Source organism: Teleopsis dalmanni, chromosome 2, assembly GCF_002237135.1.
Source record: "Teleopsis dalmanni isolate 2A chromosome 2, ASM223713v2, whole genome shotgun sequence".
Lineage (NCBI taxonomy): Eukaryota > Metazoa > Arthropoda > Insecta > Diptera > Diopsidae > Teleopsis > Teleopsis dalmanni.
In genome coordinates, this window is record NC_051847.1 from 45,280,884 (window position 1) to 45,287,415 (window position 6,532).

The following is a 6,532-nucleotide window of genomic DNA, read 5'->3' on the forward strand; positions in this document are numbered from 1 at the left end:
TATGTTAATTCCAATTTAATAGAAATATTCTAAGTGTTTTGCCTTGATATTCTTATCATTTCCAATATGTCCAATAAAAACCCTACCTGGGATAGCAGCTATTATAAATAGTAAGCCATAAAATAGAAGGCCTCATGGATTTATTCATTTATTTATTTAGCATGAATAATAATTACTATGATCGGACACAATCATCAACTGACTGAATAGGTTTTAAAAATTAAGAAAAAAAACATAAACTATTTCATATTGTTAGGATCAATATACCCCTATCCCTATATAAATTGCATTCAAAACAAATTGCATTCGAAAGTTTATCAACATTTTTCAAAAATAATTCTCTATACAGTATTACTTAAAATTATTTTTATAAGTAATACTTTAAATAAATTTTACTTACAGTTAAAATTTATAATTTATTAAATTTAACTTATATTGTTTTAATTAGATTTCCTTAACAAAAAGATTTTATATAGTGGGTGAAAAAATGTTATTGTTTTGGGATACTGGAAAGTCGAAAGCTAATAAAATTATAGATTTTTCCTACTCTGAAGATTTCAGAATGCAGATAACTATGTGGAATTTAAGATTAAAAAAATTGAAAAGATAAAACTGATCATTTATAAATTTATACTGAAATAAATTAAAGTTTTTTAGTTTTTTGCTGACTAAATTAAAATATTGCCTTAAAGGATTGATTTAAATGAAAGAAATCTTTTCAATTTTTATAAATATTATTATTATGTCATAAAAATTTCATTTTGATTACAATATATATTTCTTAGTCTAATATATAATATGTACATTAATATTCGTATAACTAAAATAAATTTAAAAACTAAAACTAAAAATAAATTTAAATAATTTACCACAAATTTGGTAAATGATCTACTTTAAGTATTTCAACCGACTTATGTTCCGGTTTAGGATTCGGGACGTCGGGTTTTGTTTTTCCAATTAAATTTTTTGGTAATGTCAATAAATTTTTGTTAACTGTTGACAGCCTGGCCTCTGGTGGTTTTATATATTTTGCAACAGGAACAATATCTTCAAAACTTGCGAATATTTTTTGCTTTAAAGAACTTCTTTGTATAACATTTAATTCGATCGTGTTTCCTTTACCATTTTGAGTACCCTTCGATTTTTTATATGGCACTTGTCGCACACATCGATTTTCTTTTCTTACTTTGCTACCCCGTTCTGGACCCAAAGATTTTTTCTGCTTCGCACCGTTCAGATTCCGCACATTTGATGACTTAGTTTCTTTTTTCATCTCTTCTGCTTTGTTTTTATGTTGATCTTCCTTCTGTGATGTGATGTTTCTACTTATAACAGGAATTTTACTATTAAATAATTTTCTTCCATCCACACCACTTTTATCCAGCATCGCAGATAAAGTTCTCTTCCCCATATATTTCGTCTCATCCTTATACTGTGTGGTCGTCAAGTGATCAGGTTTCTGCAAAATTTTTGTTACTATTTTTGACTCTTCGCATTTCGGTTCAGACAATTTTGTTTCGCTAATGTGAAAAGTAACATCGTTCAAGTAAGGCATTGATGGTAGTGATGATTTTTCCGCTTTTTTCATATCATCTATATATTGGGCAGTCTTTAAACAATCAGGTCGTTCCGATGTAATTGTTACTGTTTTCGTCATTTGGCAATCCTGTTTAGATGATATTGTTTCGGTCAAATTAGGCATTGGAGGTAGTGTTGGCATTTTCACAAGTTTTGTGTCATCTAAAAATTGAATTGTATTCAAACCACCAGGCTGCTCCGACCTCTTTCTATCTGTTTTTGCCTTTTTACAAACTGGTTCGGATGATATTTGTTCGTCAGCACTACATATAATATTGCTCAAGTTCGGCATTGAAGGTAATGTTGTCTTCTGTACATATTTTTTGTCATCCTTATATTTTGTGGTCCTTAATCGATCATGTTGCTTCGACCTTTCAATCACTGTATTCGGCATCTTAGTATTAAACAGTTTCTCCTCATTCGATTGTAATAGTAAGCCATGTTCCTTCAATATTCTTACCGGTATCGCTGATATTCTACCATTGACCAAAACACCTTTCTGATTATCTGCGTTGTGTGCTATTCTTTTCCTTTTTTTGGTAGTCGGTCGTTCCACGTTTTTAATCGCCTGCTTGGGTGTATATGTCGTCTCCTCAATTTTATTGTCTTCAATTTTGGTGCAACATTCTGGATCAATGTGGTCAGCTCTAATCGTTTCAAGTGCTGTCGTAGCTATTTTTACAGCATTTTCAAATGCTTTGTCAAACTCCTCTTGCCATGTACAATCCGATGTTGGTTCGAAAAACAAATCCCATTGCATCTGACAATTATTGTAAATTTCCATCTTAGTTTTTTATTTATGTTTTTTTATATCTTTGTAATAATAATAACTCGTATGTCTACTGGACAAAGTTCAGAAAGCGAATGCTAAAAAAATTACGGTTCAGCCTTTTTATATAAGAGTCACTGGATTTGCATTGCCATAAAATTACGGTCGATTCTAAATTTATATGGTATTCGAATAATATTCTTACCTGATCCTGTGGTGCGGAAAGCCCACAATAGGTACATTTGATTTGATTGCAAAACTTCAAAATAAACCCATTTTCACACTATTCTTATAGAATTGACCTGTTTTTCGTAAACATATTTTTAATAACCAATAGAATTTTCTCATAATAATTTATTTTTTACTTTTTTATGTTTGTTATGTGTTTACTGTTAATTTTTATGATGTATAAAAATTTAGAGTATAAATATTTTTACTCTCAGATATTCATATGTTAATTCCAATTTAATAGAAATATTCTAAGTGTTTTGCCTTGATATTCTTATCATTTCCAATATGTCCAATAAAAACCCTACCTGGGATAGCAGCTATTATAAATAGTAAGCCATAAAATAGAAGGCCTCATGGATTTATTCATTTATTTATTTAGCATGAATAATAATTACTATGATCGGACACAATCATCAACTGACTGAATAGGTTTTAAAAATTAAGAAAAAAAACATAAACTATTTAATATTGTTAGGATCAATATACCCCTATCCCTATATAAATTGCATTCAAAACAAATTGCATTCGAAAGTTTATCAACATTTTTCAAAAATAATTCTCTATACAGTATTACTTATAATTATTTTTATAAGTAATACTTTACATAAATTTTACTTATAGTTAAAATTTATAATTTATTAAATTTAACTTATATTGTTTTAATTATGTATATTCTTTTAGATTTCCTTAACAAAAAGATTTTATATAGTGGGTGAAAAAATGTTATTGTTTTGGGATACTGGAAAGTCGAAAGCTAATAAAATTATAGATTTTTCCTACTCTGAAGATTTCAGAATGCTATGTGGAATTTAAGATTAAAAATATTGAAAAGATCATTTATATCATTTATAAATCATTTATAAATTTATACTGAAATAAATTAAAGTTTTTTAGTTTTTTGCTGACTAAATTAAAATATTGCCTTAAAGGATTTATTTAAATGAAAGAAATCTTTTCAATTTTTATAAATATTATTATTATGTCATAAAAATTTCATTTTGATTACAATTTATATTTCTTAGTCTAATTTATAATATGTACATTAATATTCGTATAACTAAAATAAATTTAAAAACTAAAACTAAAAATAAATTTAAATAATTTACCACAAATTTGGTAAATGGTCTACTTTAAGTATTTCAACCGACTTATGTTCCGGTTTAGGATTGACGTCGGGTTTTGTTTTTCCAATTAAATTTTTTGGTAATGTCAATAAATTTTTGTTAACTGTTGACAGCCTGGCCTCTGGTGGTTTTATATATTTTGCAACAGGAACAATATCTTCAAAACTTGCGAATATTTTTTGCTTTAAAGAACTTCTTTGTATAACATTTAATTCGATCGTGTTTCCTTTACCATTTTGAGTACCCTTCGATTTTTTATATGGCACTTGTCGCACACATCGATTTTCTTTTCTTACTTTGCTACCCCGTTCTGGACCCAAAGATTTTTTCTGCTTCGCACCGTTCAGATTCCGCACATTTGATGACTTAGTTTCTTTTTTCATCTCTTCTGCTTTGTTTTTATGTTGATCTTCCTTCTGTGATGTGATGTTTCTACTTATAACAGGAATTTTACTATTAAATAATTTTCTTCCATCCACACCACTTTTATCCAGCATCGCAGATAAAGTTCTCTTCCCCATATATTTCGTCTCATCCTTATACTGTGTGGTCGTCAAGTGATCAGGTTTCTGCAAAATTTTTGTTACTATTTTTGACTCTTCGCATTTCGGTTCAGACAATTTTGTTTCGCTAATGTGAGAAGTAACATCGTTCAAGTAAGGCATTGATGGTAGTGATGATTTTTCCGCTTTTTTCATATCATCTATATATTGGGCAGTCTTTAAACAATCAGGTCGTTCCGATGTAATTGTTACTGTTTTCGTCATTTGATATTCCTGTTTAGATGATATTGTTTCGGTCAAATTAGGCATTGAAGGTAGTGTTGGCATTTTCACAAGTTTTGTGTCATCTAAAAATTGAATTGTATTCAAACCACCAGGCTGCTCCGACCTCTTTCTATCTGTTTTTGCCTTTTTACAAACTGGTTCGGATGATATTTGTTCGTCAGCACTACATATAATATTGCTCAAGTTCGGCATTGAAGGTAATGTTGTCTTCTGTACATATTTTTTGTCATCCTTATATTTTGTGGTCCTTAATCGATCATGTTGCTTCGACCTTTCAATCACTGTATTCGGCTTCTTAGTATTAAACAGTTTCTCCTCATTCGATTGTAATAGTAAGCCATGTTCCTTCAATATTCTTACCGGTATCGCTGATATTCTACCATTGACCAAAACACCTTTCTGATTATCTGCGTTGTGTGCTATTCTTTTCCTTTTTTTGGTAGTTGGTCGTTCCACGTTCTTAATCGCCTGCTTGGGTGTATATGTCGTCTCCTCAATTTTATTGTCTTCAATTTTGGTGCAACATTCTGGATCAATGTGGTCAGCTCTTATCGTTTCAAGTGCTGTCGTAGCTATTTTTACAGCATTTTCAAATGCTTTGTCAAACTCCTCTTGCCATGTACAATCCGATGTTGGTTCGAAAAACAAATCCCATTGCATCTGACAATTATTGTAAATTTCCATCTTAGTTTTTTATTTATGTTTTTTTATATCTTTGTAATAATAATAACTCGTATGTCTACTGGACAAAGTTCAGAAAGCGAATGCTAAAAAAATTACGGTTCAGCCTTTTTATATAAGAGTCACTGGATTTGCATTGCCATAAAATTACGGTCGATTCTAAATTTATATGGTATTCGAATAATATTCTTACCTGATCCTGTGGTGCGGAAAGCCCACAATAGGTACATTTGATTTGATTGCAAAACTTTAAAATAAACCCATTTTCACACTATTCTTATAGAATTGACCTGTTTTTCGTAAACATATTTTTAATAACCAATAGAATTTTCTCATAATAATTTATTTTTTACTTTTTTATGTTTGTTATGTGTTTACTGTTAATTTTTATGATGTATAAAAATTTAGAGTATAAATATTTTTACTCTCAGATATTCATATGTTAATTCCAATTTAATAGAAATATTCTAAGTGTTTTGCCTTGATATTCTTATCATTTCCAATATGTCCAATAAAAACCCTACCTGGGATAACAGCTATTATAAATAGTAAGCCATAAAATAGAAGGCCTCATGGATTTATTCATTTATTTATTTAGCATGAATAATAATTACTATGATCGGACACAATCATCAACTGACTGAATAGGTTTTAAAAATTAAAAAAAAATACATAAACTATTTCATATTGTTAGGATCAATATACCCCTATCCCTATATAAATTGCATTCAAAACAAATTGCATTCGAAAGTTTATCAACATTTTTCAAAAATAATTCTCTATACAGTATTACTTAAAATTATTTTTATAAGTAATACTTTAAATAAATTTTACTTACAGTTAAAATTTATAATTTATTAAATTTAACTTATATTGTTTTAATTAGATTTCCTTAACAAAAAGATTTTATATAGTGGGTGAAAAAATGTTATTGTTTTGGGATACTGGAAAGTCGAAAGCTAATAAAATTATAGATTTTTCCTACTCTGAAGATTTCAGAATGCAGATAACTATGTGAAATTTAAGATTAAAAAAATTGAAAAGATAAAACTGATCATTTATAAATTTATACTGAAATAAATTAAAGTTTTTTAGTTTTTTGCTGACTAAATTAAAATATTGCCTTAAAGGATTGATTTAAATGAAAGAAATCTTTTCAATTTTTATAAATATTATTATTATTATGTCATAAAAATTTCATTTTGATTACAATATATATTTCTTAGTCTAATTTATAATATGTACATTAATATTCGTATAACTAAAATAAATTTAAAAACTAAAACTAAAAATAAATTTAAATAATTTACCACAAATTTGGTAAATGATCTACTTTAAGTATTTCAACCGACTTATGTTCC